The 14447-nt window shown below is 47.5% G+C and overlaps 1 long non-coding RNA gene across 1 annotated transcript; it reads left to right on the forward strand.

Moving 5' to 3' along the window:
• The first annotated feature begins 1518 nt into the window (after nt 1-1518).
• Nucleotides 1519-7209, forward strand: LOC116449548. The gene is made up of 2 exons (XR_004242431.1): nt 1519-3944; nt 5810-7209. It is a non-coding gene; the product is annotated as an uncharacterized LOC116449548 (long non-coding RNA).
• Nucleotides 7210-14447: the final 7238 nt, after the last annotated feature.

Consider the following 14447-nt stretch of genomic DNA (forward strand, 5'->3'; position numbering starts at 1 on the left):
TGTGAGCTCGTATTGCCCTGATTTTTGAAAGAATCAAAGAATATGGAGAATGGAAAGCTGCCCAGGCTCATAGCAGAGCAGCTTGGGAATGCAAGGACGGGTGACAGCCCTGGCAGGTGCCAGAGGCAGCCCTGGCAGGTGCCAGAGGCAGCCCCGGTGCCCCACGGGCAGGGACAGCCCCAGCCTGGGGCTGGTGCCTTACACCTCCCCTTCCTCCTTGGGAAAGCACTTTGGGGGGCACGCTGGTGCCCCAGCAAGAGCCCACTTGCCAGGCAGCCAGAGCGTTCCCTCAGTGACCCTGGGCAGCTGTGTCCCACATCATGGCTCATCCTCCAAAGAGCTTTTATTAATGATTTAAACTTGGCCTTGTCCTACTGTATCTCCTTTGTTAAAACGAGTGATGACAGATCAACTGGAATGTTGATTGAGGAAGTATGGGAAGGTTTGTCTTTGAAAAGGGAAGCTCTGACCATCCAACAGCAGAATAGGGAGCCCTTGCCATAGACAGTAACGAGAACCCAGAAATCAGCTCAATCTGTCAGCTGGCAATGTCAGTACCTGACCATACATAATTAATTTCACAGGTTTATATCGTTATTTTGCACATTTTGTAGCATAAGCCTTTTCTATAATTAGGTATAAAGACGGTTTGCTGTAAAGGAAGCAACAAAATAAATCAAGGGTCTTGATAAAAGTCAGCTACTCATGGTTATCCAATTACAAGCTCCTTTTAAATTTAAAAAAAAAAAGGACGAGAATGAACCCCAAAGAATCTGTTTGTGTTATGGAGAACAAAAGTGTAACTGTTTTATTTAACAGACTGCATTTTAACAGGGATGCAGAGAAATCTCTGTAGTTTTTAAAAACGAGTTGTCTCTGGAATTAAAAGTTAATTTTGTATTTTTTAGTGAAAAATAAATTATTTGGAAGGAAAAGCTTCTCAGTGCAGTGGCCCATCCAAAGTACACCTGAAACTTGCCCATCAGGAGGGAAATCTGCTTCTCCATCAGTTCACTCTGATGTGATGGGAAAAGCTGCCCAGGTGGAGATCCTGCAGCCTCCCAGACGATTCCTCCCCTCTCCAGCTCCCGGTGATGTAACTCGCAGTGACAGGCAGGAGCAGAGATGGAGCACGAGGCGTCTGCTGGGAAATGTAAAAGGAAGTTGCTCTTCCACCACTTAACATCTGTAAATATTAAATGGGCTTTACAAATATTTTCCTAGTTGCTGAAAAATTTAGAGCTTGAAACATTTAAGGGAAGGAAGGAAAAAAGGGTGGGATGAAGGGAGGATGATACTGACACTGGAAACTTTTTTCTGTGTTTCTTTGAAAAGCAAACACATTTACTTCAGGGTTTTTATTTGCCACATGGGAAGGTAATGCGGCATCAGCTGTTCTGGGATTTGTGGCTTTTTTGCCCTTTCACTTCAAATTAATAATATGGCTGTTTACATCTTTGTATCACTTTATTTTTATTTATTAATTTGTGTATTCTTGACATGGGATTTTGCAGGTCAGGAAGAGAAGTGGCCAATGATACCCTCGGTGAACAGAACTGCCCTCCCTGCACAGCAAAGGAAGAGCTCATGTCACTGTCCAGCATGTCCTGTCACTCCATGTCCTTGGCAAAGTCCCTCAACAGCTCTCAAAGGCTCCTGGTTGAAGAGGCCACGGCCCCTGGTCCGTTCCACTCCCTTCACAGGGATATGATGTTCTCACCTAAATCAGCACTGGAAGTTTTCCTGGTGTAAATCCCTGTTCCTCCAGGGCACATGAATCCCCCTCTGATGCTGCAGCCTGGAACATCCCATTTCCTTAGAGAAGTGTACAAGCGTAAAAGCAGGGATAGAGCCAGGCAGTGCTGTCCCTGAAGCTCCTAAAAACGCAGGAGCAGGAGGAAGGCAGGAGCAAAGGTGGGACGGACTGTTCGGATTTATGACTACAGACACCACAGAGGTGATAAAGAGCCAGACAGACTCATGTGGAGATGGTACCTGTGTTTGGAACACCTGAACAGCGTCAATCTGATCTTTTATTAAAACCCTCTACTGAATGTATCCATTATTAATTAACTCTGGACATGAGCCATGTCTCTCCCTGAGCGGGTTCTGAGTGCTGTGAGACTCGTGATGGGGTGAGGAGAGAGGTGAGAACTCGGTTGCTGCCTGTTCGTGCTTGGCTCCAGGCTCTGTCCTCACACCACAGCCAGGCCTGCATTTGGGAATTGCTGTCACAGAGCAAGGGGTCCATATGGATGCTCTCTGCCTGCTCCAGGCTCTGGAATGCCCCTAAGCCAAGGCCCCAGCATGCCGGAACAAGGATTTTGGCTCTTTTATTCGTTATTGCTCTCTTTGTCAGACTGCAGCCCCTCACAGGCAGGACTTGTTTATGTTCCATTTTGTATTTATTTATTCTCATGTTCAATGCTAATAATGGGGAGCTTGAGGACAGACTGTTGGTTCCTATTTCCTACTCACATTTCAATGTCTCCTCTTAGGCGATATCTAAATTAATTCTTTATTCTTTATCCAGCCATGATCACGGATGTTTCATGGAGGAAATCCTGGAGCAGTGACCTGAGTCCTTTCTAAATCAATGAGAAAACTCCCAGAGAATGAAACCTAATCTCTACATAGACTCCCTCCTTAGTCTTAACCACAATTAGGGATTGATTTACAGCCTGAAGGCTGAGGTGTTTCACCTCCTTGTGTGGCTGCTCTGAACATGTCCTTGCTCCTTGCACAGGAAAGTTTGACAGATGCAAAATTCAGGATTTTAAAAATTGAAATATCTTAAAATCTTTGTAGAGTTAGGGTGGGTTTTTTTTCATACTTGCCACTTACGTCCTCTTATAATACACAAACACTTCTAGCACACAGATACTCAGAATTTTTAACTAAATTACATGAGCGTAAATATTTTTGTTACTCCATTGGAACATGAGGGCTTGCCACAGATCTTTAGCACTGAAGCACAGTTTTGCAGGCAGCTCCTAGGAAGGGTGTGCAAGAAAGTCTTGTCTCTAAATCTACATTTGAGATGGGAATTTCCCTTTTGTTTTGTGTAGCAGAAGAAACTGAGGGTATCAATCAAGGAAACTGAGGAAATCAATCACCTACTGCTCAGACCCACCTCCAGAGAAGTCTGGAGTCCCACTGAAAAGAAACAGAAAATTAAACTAATCCACAAAATCGAGAAGATGCTCCAGTTCAATGCATGAACTGGGCTTTTTCCTTTTACCTGAAAGGTCTTTGGCAGGACCGAAGTGCAGCCCAGGTCAGTTACGACTGTTCTTCCAGCAGCTCGGTCCTGAACGGGTTCCTGCAGGACAGGTGTGGAGCAGAGCGGCTCCTGTGCACACCCTGACTTGAGGCAGATGCTGATGTGTTTGGGCAAAGACACACAGGACACCTCTAGCAGGATCATAAAGTGAAGCACAACATCCTCTGGACTAGACTCCTGTTTTCATTCTTAGGTCAAGCTTCTCTGTGTGACTTCTACAGAAAATAATTGATACTAAATGGGAGAAAACCTTCCCTGAAGTGTTTTTGTTGTCGTGTGACCCAGCATTGCAGAAAAAAGTGCTGTTTGATGGAGGCCTGTTTGATGGAGGAGGTTTCACAGCAGCAACAACGTTGTGTGGGGTGGGACAGACACACGGAGCTGCCACTCTGCGCCGTGGGACAAGGTCTGTGCTCTTCCCTCGGGAACATCCCCGGGAGAGCGCCGGCAGCGGCTGTGAGGAGTCAGTGTCTGCTGGGATTTACAACTCCAAGCGATGCTGGTGGCTCGTCCCATTCTGGAGCCTGGAAATACAGAAGGAAATGTTGTTTTCTGGAGGAGCAGCTCAGGCCTGCAGGCTGGGATCGTGTGCCTGTCAGCACGGAGCAGATGCTGTGTTTGAAGGAGGGAGGCACCGCGCTGAGCTGTGACGCCTGTACATGTCTGTGTAACCTCGTGAACCATTTCTTTCTCTTTCCCGCAGTTGCTGTGCCGTATTTTCCCAATATTCCCCGTGCTACCATCGTGCTTCCTTTGCAATAGTGTGTTTATTTTTCCCATATGCTAAGACTGAGGGAGTACTGCACAACCCAAATCCCCGCAACGTCTCCCTTTCCTCCTTGCCTGCAAGGAAGGGTGGGAATTCCCTGTGTCCCGAGCTGGCCGGGGGCTCCCCGGGTCCCTTCCCGTCGGGCCATTAGCGGTGCGTGCCCGCAGCCCGGTGAGCGCGGCTCGCAGACCCCGCCGGGTGGCACTGTGGGAGAGCATTCGGGCCAGCAGCCGCGTCCGAGCGCCGCCACGGCCCGCAGGGACGGACAGGACACTTCGGGGACCTTCAGAGCTCGGAAAATAGGCTGGGCTTGTGGGAAGAGTATCGGTCTCTAACGCAGCCGAGGATGCTGTAAAGGGTATTTTAGAAGATCTGCCTGTTGCTACAGCCCTGAAGAGTGCGTTTAGTGCTAATTGACATATGCTTTTAAACCCCGTGAAGCTGTAGAGCTAATGATGAAACCCAGAGTGAATACAGTATTTATGAATAAAACCTCATCACTCGGTGGAAAAGCCTGGGCCACCACTTTGGCTGGGAAGTCAGCACTGCAGGCAGTGATGGACAGGCTGGGTTACATAAACCTTCCCTGTCCACGGCCGTGAGGGAAGGGGCAAAGTGTGAGCAGGAGCTCAGAGATTGCCCTGAGCTGCTCTGGCTGACACATCAGAGGCCACCTTTTAGTCTGGTTATTGTTCTGTATTTCTCAGGACTGCAAGCAAACCCGCTTGTTTTTAAATGCAAATCCTCTTTTAAAAGCCGTAATGTTAACAGGAGACATCTGAAATTCCGAGCCACCGAGGCACGTTCACAGCAGCAGGATAATGAATGTCAGGGTTTGTACAGTATCTCTCACTCACAGCATCCCAGGGGGACTTTGCAGATAATGCCCTGCAGAAGCTGAAACAAAATAACAGCTGGTCCAGGGCACTTTAAAAATGCCATTTTAATTCCAGATCTGCTCTCCCCTAAAGCCACTGGACTGATTTGCCTCCCAGAGTTGAACTAAGCCCTTTGTTTACTTTTGGTCCTTTGAAAAGAAAAGAGAAATGAATTACTGTAGTTTTGTTCAGCACCTCTTGTGAAGACCAAGTTCAGACCTGCCCAGATATCTGCCTGGCACACAGGGAGTGTGGCTGGGCTTCCAGATGACACAGCCTGATCACAAATACTGTTCCAGGGTTCTGTGGGACATCTGGAAATTCCAGATAAGTGTTACAAGGCTTCCAAATCTTGACAAGGCCTCATCATCTGAGCAAACCTGAATAGATTTGGTAACCTGATGAGTGGCAGTAGAGGACAACCCCCAACCCTGTTCACCCTCTGCTCACAGAGCCCCAGAATCAGGAATGTTGATATAAATTGTTTTCTCCCCATGGGTGTGAGGTGCTCAAAAGTCAGGTATTTGACAATGCTTGGATGCTGCAAGCTGAGCCTCCCAGGTCAGGGGATGCAAACAGCTTTTCTGGATAACACAAAGGTAGAAGAACACAAAGTTGTGTCAAAACTCTCTCAAGTCTTTGAGGGGAACTTGCCTAGTGCTCTGTGCTATCAGTCACGACGTGAAAGGAGGTGGAGAATGAGAGGGAGAGAGTTGTCTAGGAAGGGATGGAGGGGGAAGAAAGGAAGCTTGATTGTGAGAAGCAGGACAGAATAGGAATCATGTAAGTGGAACAGGCAGAAAATGAAAATAATGAAGAAAAGGCTGGCAAAGTTTCTTAGAGCTGCAAAGTTTCTCTTCACGTCTACTTTTATTGCAGGTGATTCACAGAAGGCACAGTTAAGGTGGATGTAAATCCCCTCATCCTGCCTGAAGGATTCACAGCTATGGAAAAGAACGAACAAATCCAGCAGCACCTGGCTGCTCCAGCAGAGACTGCCCCATGGACACCAGAGTGACCCCTCTGCCTCCAAAGGCATTTTCCATCATGTGGATGGACAGCAGAGCCAGCTGGGGCTGACAGAGGATGCCTTTCAGTGACACCATCCCCATCATCTCCACAATTGTTCAGATTGCTGTTAGTACCTCAAGCAGTGATGCTCTATCCCTACAGACAGCAAACCGAATGAATTTGGCTTTTCTGGCTGTTTTCCCTCCCTGGCTTGTTTTTAATGTGCTTGAGGCCATTCACGGAATGTGCTGAGGGCAAGAGCTGCTTCAATCGCGGCGCCTGTGCTGCTGCTGCCTCTGAGCCAATATAAAAGTCATCTTCCTCGTGTCCTTTTATATCTTGTAGCTTGTGAATCTCCACAGCACTGCTTTAGAGAACAGCATATTCTTTGCCTTTGTATTGTCAATGCTGAGATGCCTCGTTCTGCTTCAGGGGGTTTTGCCAGGGGCCTCTCCAGGGAGGTATTTCCACTCTTGTTCCTGCAAACCACACCAGCAACAGCTGGAGAATGAAAGTCTGAACTCAGAGGGAGGACCACAGCAGCAGCAAAATATAACTTATCCCAGTTCCTAGTGATATCACCTAAAGGATTAAACTTTGCTTAATTCTGCTAAAATCCTAGTGGTTACCAAAAGACTGTGGTTATATTTGGTCCCAGGTTGGATCCAGTGCTCCCGGGCAGGGGCATGGATCTGCTGGCAAATGTGGATGGAGCACAGCTCAGGGAGGGCACAGGGCCAGAGAACTGCTTCCCAAAGATTCTCTTACACCCTGAGTATTAACTGTGCTTTCAAATTTGAGGGGAAGAGAACCATGAGATACATTTGGGTTTGTTTTGTAATTTTTAATCCTCTTTTTCTCTTACACTTGTCCTTATCCACCTTCTGTGAGGGTCCTAAGATAGCACCTATGCCCTGAGATGGTACAACTGTGAGGAGTATGGAAGAGAAACATCTTGGAAGGCTTAAAGAGAATGACCATGTGATAATGTTGTCCTGCTTCTAATTACAACACTGTGTATCTGCACACTTAGCTGTGTTCTGAAGTGCTCTGCCACCAGACCTGCGCCTGCTGAGCAGCACTGAGCAGGGCTGATTTAAAGGTATTTACTTAAGCAAGTTAGTTGTGTGCAAGCACACTTTGGGGGATAGTTACTCACAAGGCTTTCACAGGACCCTAAAGGCTGCAGTCACTCGAATCCTGTTGAAATTCAGTAGCAGTTGGTTCCTTCTGTGTTTGAATTCAAATAAAGCTTGAACTTGTCTTTACGCTTTATCTCCCTTTCTGTTTAAAATGTACCAGCTGCATTTGACCTTATGGATCCTAAACTCTCCTGGGCCGATGGGAATCTGCAGCACATCCATTACTGCCCCGGAATCTGCTGTTGTTTGCTGGAATTTAGGAGGTTTGCATCCAGGAATATTTTAATCTCTTCCTCCAAAGAACCCTCTTCATCCCCCAGGGACACCTTCTCTTTGGGGTTTTATGTTATCTGGACTACATGACGCTGCTGGGAGAGCTGGAGCGTCAGCACGTGGCGGATTTCCTCGTGAACGTGCTGCTGCTGCTGCATGGCCCAGCTTCGCCCCAAGCTGTCCCCAAGGCGCTGTGCCTGTCACACACCCGCAGCTGGATGAGCAGCGATTTTCTGTAGCTGCGTATGGCAAAGACAGGGAATGTTCTCCGGCCCCATGGCAGCAATTAGCAGCCACAGCTCTCAGTGCTTAGGTGGCATTCGACTCCTCACGCCTCTCCACTTGCAAACACCACTACAGCAGGTTCTTCCAAAGTGGAAAACCCAAATACTCCCAGCCTGTTTCCCTAATGTCTTCCCAAATACTCTTGTTGTTCTGCCTTTGTCCAGCACACCAGCTCTGCTCTGCCTCTCACAATTTTAACTAAAGATTAGGATCATAAAGAACTCCAGATATTGCAGGAGCCATCTGCTGAGGCTGTGACTGCAAAGTGCAGAGCAGGGAGCGTCAGCCAGGGCGGGGCTGGAGCCCTGCCTGGAGCTGTCCACGGTCTGATGTACAAATGAATGGCAGCAGCAGGAAAATGGTCCTCGTGTCAAGCTTTACTCTGGACACCCGAGCTGTGATTGTGCAGGAAGCTGCACAGGTGAGAGGAGCAACCTGTGTGACTTTTCTGCTGAAACTGCCAGGGACTGAGACCATCAGTGTGGGACATGTGGAGCTGCTTGTGAGTCTGAGCACCAGGAGTTTCATTCGAAGACCCTTGAGGTGCATGGAAAAGCTTCTACTGATGACAATGAGATTCGGGCAAAGACCCATGAAATACTGCTGAGATAAAAACAACCATTGGCTGTTTCTGACTTGAGCCCCGTTTCCCCCAGAGCTGCCGGGAGCAGTCCGGAGTCCCACCCATTCCCTGAGCCCTGCTTTCCTTGCCCAGTTCAGAGTCTCAGCCTGTGTTCCATGGAGTCTGATTATTGGTGTCACAGCTCAATTTAATTATAGATACTCAGTTACATAACTCTCCTCTCTTGAAGGACTTATTCCTTCTGTGTTAACGACTTCATAAACAGAGACTGTGACCGTGAGGGCTGGGAAGTGCACGTATGGCCAGGGAAAACAGCCTGAAAGCTTGTTCTGGAGAGATGAGTCTCCAAGAGACTCGAGTGAAGCGATGGCCTTTATGCATCATGCATGCAGACATTTCATGCAGGAACATGGAGCCATTGTCCCTTCCCCGGGAGATTTTCTGTTTGTTTCAACTCCAACATTGAACTGTAAATTTAATTTTTAAAATATAAGGTGCTTTCACCTTGATATTAGAAGTCAAATCCCCACTCCGTTGCAATTACAGGAGTGATAATGTTGGGGATTCTGCTAGAAAAAGCAGATGTCTGTCTGAGAACCAGGAATCTGCTTTTGCCCGTGATGTCCATGCAGCATTTATATACAACCTGGTGGGAGCATGAGGAGTAAGAACAGTCAAATCCAGGTTCTCCTGTCACCTGTATTGCTCAGCTCTGTTCATGTCTCTTTATGGAATGCTTGGATGGTCCAGAGCTCTCTCAGTAGCAACAGTTTATTTGTTTCATTCTTATGTGTCAAAGAAATGAATAAATACATCTCACACTTAACCATCCAAACCTCCTGTTCTAGGGGCATTTTAACCCTCATGGTGTGCAAATGTGTGGTTAGAAAACAATAGGAATGTTCTCCTCCCAGTGTGTGATTTTCCAATGAGACCTGAGTGTGAAAGGAAAAGAAATGTTAATTATTAAATTATTTTTAAATTTAATTATTTCAATAAATTATCCAGTTATTTCAGTCACAATTTCTACTCCTTGTAATTCAGATCCAGATGGGAAATAAGCAGTTCACGTTCAACTGCAGCTGGTGGCAGATCCTTTGCAAGAGCAGCATCAGGTTTTGATGAGAAGAGGCTTTTTGCATGCAAATGTTTATCTTCCACAAAACTCTGGAGCTCAGTAACTGGGCAGGTCCTCAGCACAAAGAGAGCTGTTGGCAGCACATCCTGACACGCTCACAGGTACCAGGCTCTGAAATATGGTGAAATTACTTCATTTGCTGCAGACAGCTCAGGATTTATTGACTGATTTATTTATTGCTTTGCCACTGTACTGCTGGTGATCATTGCCCAGTCTGTTCCAAAGGGAGGGGAACGGGGGTTTGAAATAAACCTGGGAAGCAGTAACAGTGATATCCTTTCTCCAGGACTATTCTTTCTTGAGTCAATAGGGGGTAAAAGGCATCCCACCTCACCTGCATGTCACTGTGCTCAATCTGTTCCCCGTCAGCGCTGACCGGGCACCGCCATCCATCTGCTCCCCGGCAGCACACGCAAAGTAATGAAGGAGATCATTCCTGCAATCCCTGGAAGACATTTTCTGCACTAGAGCAGTTGCTGTCACAGTTCTCACCAATTAACTCTTACTGGCAGGCTCAGAACTGGGGAAAAATGACCTGGCCCCAAAAATGAAGTGTCTGTTCAGCACTGAGTTCCTTTGCGTGAGCCCCGAGCCCCGCTCACAGCTCTGCCCTCGAGGATTATGCTGTGCATGGATCCAAGAGCAAATGCTTCTTCCCCAGCAGAGTATGCAGAACTAACTGCTCTTCTACACATACTTTCATGACTTTTGTACTAATTAGGAGTTCCTAATCTTTAGTTTTCTCAGTGCTGTAACAACTCTTGGCTTTGATAACCTTTTGACTTTGGATAACACAGCTTCAAATTGTTCTGTGCAGAGGAATTATGTGTTATCCATTAGCAAATTGGAATTCTTGCAGCATTTTTTTTTCTTCCAATTTTCAGGCTCACAAGAAAAATGGCTTTTTTAAATTTTATTTTCTCTTTCTTTTTTTTTTTTTTAGCTGTGGCTCCCAGTTTCAGACAAGGTCACTCATCCCAACAGATCACCGGGTTTAAATTGCCTTAGTGCTTGGTGTTCGCCCTCCCTGCTGCTCCTGTCCCTCCCTGCGGCCGGACCTGCTCAGTGCGATTGTCCTCAGCTGTGCTGGGCAGCCCAGGGTGCGCTAAAACCCCGGCCCCAGCTCCTGCTGCTCCCAGCTTGGAGAGCTGTTCCTGCCTTCCTGGCAGGGGCTGGAGCTCAGGGTGGCCCCTGCAGCCCTGCTGCTGCTGCCTGGGGCTCACCCCTCGTGTCCTGGGGTGGCCAAAGCCCGCAGCCCCGGGGGAGCTCAGCCTGAGTGTGGAGGAGCCAGGTGGGAGCTGTGGGGTCACGCTGAGCTCAGGGGGAGGAGGCTGTGGGTGCTGGGCACTCAGGTCCCCCGGGGATGAACCCCAGTGGGTGGTGAGCAGCTGAGGAGGGCTCGGGTGCCCCCTTACCCTGTATGGGGTGGTGGCCAAAAGATTGATGTGGCGATGCACTGGCACAGAGTTTGTCCCACCCGTGGGTTTCACCCTGGGTGATGCACATTTTCCAAACAGTGTCATCATGCAGAGTAAGAAATTTGTATCTGTAAGGGCCACAGCAGTCAGAGAACTTCCTAAACTAACTGTAGGACTTCCCTGGAGGATTTTTGGAAACTAAGGGCAACTTGGGGTTTCTTGTAACACCCAGAGAAACAAGGAAGGCAAATCTCTCTCTAGGTTAAATTCTGTAAGAAGGACTCAATCATTGGGAAGTTTAGTTGCTGCTTCTGCCTAGAAAATGAGAGGACAAAGGCAAGTTGCTGTGTGATGTGAATGGAGACCTTGGAGTGCAGCAAAGTTTTTCCTGCTGTTATCCTGGCCTGTAGAAGAGCCTCTAAAAAAGATTAAGAATTGGGAGAGAGTCTTAGATATCAGAGGTCTCATTCCCAGTGCTTGAAAGGCCCCAGGGAGAAGTAATTGGAAAATACTTAAGATCATATGGTTATAAACCAGCCACATTTTGCTTTAAAATTGTAGTGCAATAATCTTCTTTACTGATGGGAAGAAGTTTGGTGAATGTAAAGAATACTGATAAAGAGCAGTTGGGAAGGGCTCTGTTTTCAGTGGAAATGAGGATGTAGCTGTTGCTTGTAGTGCAGTATGGAATATCACAGTGTACTGCTGCAGTGCTCCAGCCTCCTGGACAAACACTGCAGGTGAACAGCCAGGGTGCTGAAGGAGTTGTGACAAATCCCAGCTATTCCCTGCAGGGAGGAAGGGTGGCTTGGGAGCGGGGTTAGTGCTGCCTCGAGCTGATGTGAGCAAACAAACTTTGTGAGATGGAGTCTACTTGGAGAATAAAAAGCGTCCCCCTCGTCACCTCTATCGCGACTGAGGAGTGACAGGAAGGTGTTGAAGTGTCTCTGTTTCCTGCTGGCTGTCGTGCCTCGGTGCCAGCAGGAATTGTTTGGGTGCGGTGCTCAGGAGGGCTCCAGGCCCAGCGGTCCCTGTGTAGGGAAGGAGCGCTGCTTTGGGGTGTCCTGAGGGTCCTCCTGCCGTGTTCAGCGTCTGCCCCACGTGGCTCCAGGGCTGGGGGCTTTCCTCAGGCTCCCTGGGATGGGATTCCCTGTTCAGGAATCCCCGGGGATGCTGCAGGGCTGAGCCGAAATCCCTGCGCTGCTCCCGGAGCACCTGGGGCAGTGCTGCCTCTCTGATCTCCTGAGCTCCTTTTCGGCTTTGTTTCTCTGATTCCATGACGCCACTTGCATTTTTTATGGTGTTTTCTTACAAGGGGCTTAAATAATTCCTTACTCTTGCATTTCTATGGCGTTTTTGCCAAGTTAGCCTTTCCTCGTGTGTTGTGATGTGTGGTTGGTGTCACAAGATTTTTCATGGAAGGTGACAGAAAATGTCATTTTTTTTTGGCATGTTATTTGATCTCAGACTCCCAGGAGATTTAAGGGAATAATTATATACCAGGAGCGAGTAGGCTGAGCACAGAAAGGTCATGATTTACACAATGTTTCATGTGAAAGGGAGGGCAAGAGCTGCTCCTACAGTGGAGACAGCGATGTAGCTGTGAAACCTGAGAGACTTTGTGGTGTTCCTCACAGATATTTTGTGTTCTGATGTGAATTCTTGACATGTTGAAGCAAATTAGTTCATTATCAAATTTGAAAAATGAGAATGCTTACACATGGCTTTAAAATACCTGTGCTGCGTGGCAAATAACACAACTGTGAATGTTTCCACGAGCAGCATGAGAATGTCAAAGCAGATATTGCTTCATTTTCCAAAGTTCTGTCTTTAGTCTGTTCACTGTGTTTCATTACCACTTCTAGGTCATTAGTGAAGTGACACCCGAGGGGGAAGAGAGAAATCAAATGACAGTGTAGGTGATGTCTGACATTAGCCAAATGTCAGACTTTCTGATGGAGGCATCAAAATTAATCTGAAAATGTTATACCATTTTAGTCATTTTCCTAAGAGATTGAAAATACAGGAGGCAGGCTGATGACATTTTGATTATAGTCTCAAATTGCAAAGACCTTGCAGAACACACCTTCTCCTCTCCTCTCATGTAATTAAAACCTGCTGTCACCTTGATCTTTATTATATTTTTCCATGTTCTGGCAGGTCTCTTGAGTTCTGTGTGCTATTGATCCTCATTGTTTGAGCAAATTCAACACGTCAGCGTTGCTGAGATGAGCAAGTGGCTCTTGCATTTTGCATTTAAGGGTAAAGATGGAGAGAAAACACGGCAGAAGGAGCATGGTAAGAGTATCGAGCAACAGGTGCACAAACAGGTGCAAGAAAGTGAATTCAAGTCATGGCTCATGAAGAGCTTTAAGCCCTGAGGGTGATTCCAGAGGGATCCCTGAAGCTCTCCTTAGGACCAAGTATGCTGTTTGTAGGAGCAGCACCCCTCTCTGATGGGCAGAGAGAGGAAGATTATTCCCAGTTCAAACCATTTTAAAGCATGTTTAGTTCTGCTGCCTGTTGTAAGCAGTAAAGCCTCCTGCCTGAGTGTGTTAAAGTGGCATTTTTATGGTGACAGAATAATGGGCTCTGAGGGAGCTGGAGGATGCTGTATTTTACCCCAGCTCTGGTGGTACCTCTGGGTGGCTGTGGGTGTGATGCAGAGGAAGGGATGGGAACCCCAGGGCCAGCAGGTGAGATGTTTGCAGAGCAGCTCTGTGCAGACCTTTGGGGAGGGATCCAAAGTGTAATTTCTGAAGGAGAGGTTCTGGCCCTTGTTTGTACTTACCAGCCCTTCAACTCTAGCAAGGCTGGAAGTTGCTGTAGTGGCCCTAAAGATGGGAGCTTTGTAGGGCAGGAGTTCCCTCTGTGTCCTGAAGATCCTGAGTGACTCTTTGCTGTGCTCTTGGTGGTCCCTGGGCTTTTACCTCTTCTGTCACCCTCCTCATACTCAGATGAGGACTGAAGAAATCTGCTTTGTTTTGGTTTAACCTCAGCATCTGGGAGTTGCTGCTGATGTTATTGAGGATGTATGCCCTGTTTGAGGGAAAGGGAAGGTGAACTCTTGGTGGTGGCTGCTCCTGGCACTGAAGTGCTGCCGGGGTGGAAGCTGCACAGCTGCAAGTGCCACGAGGCTGGTGCAGTCCAGCTGCTTTCAAGGCAGATTTTTTGTTGTTTCAGATGTGCTGCCCTGCTTCATCTGCTGCTCATCCTTCCTCCTCTGGGGATTCTGACACCAAATAAACATTACTGAAGCCTGGCAGGGCTTAGCTGTGCCACTGCTTTGCATTTGTGAAGTCTGACATCACCAGCTCTGGCAAGGGATGTTCTTGGAAAAGGAATGTTTTGTTATTGGATCCTCAACCAAAATCCCAATTAGCTGTACTGGTGTGGAAATATTACAAAATACTGTGAGCCCGTGTTTGAAAAATTGTACAAACTTGTTCTGAGGGTTTGGGCTTTGTTTGACATCTGCAGGGAATATTTTCCCATCTTTCTTCCTTTGCTTTGTAACTCCCATCCCTCAGTGGGAACAGCTTCCCATTTCCCACAGTTTTCTTGGCAGTCTCAGAGCTGAACTCCACGGGGTGGTTTCTACCATGAGGATCCTTTTAGAGAAAGAGGAGATGCCTCTTTCCCCCCAGCCCAGCTGCTGTGTGTGGGT

The sequence above is a fragment of the Corvus moneduloides genome, chromosome 11 (assembly GCF_009650955.1).
Source record: "Corvus moneduloides isolate bCorMon1 chromosome 11, bCorMon1.pri, whole genome shotgun sequence".
NCBI classification, from domain to species: domain Eukaryota; kingdom Metazoa; phylum Chordata; class Aves; order Passeriformes; family Corvidae; genus Corvus; species Corvus moneduloides.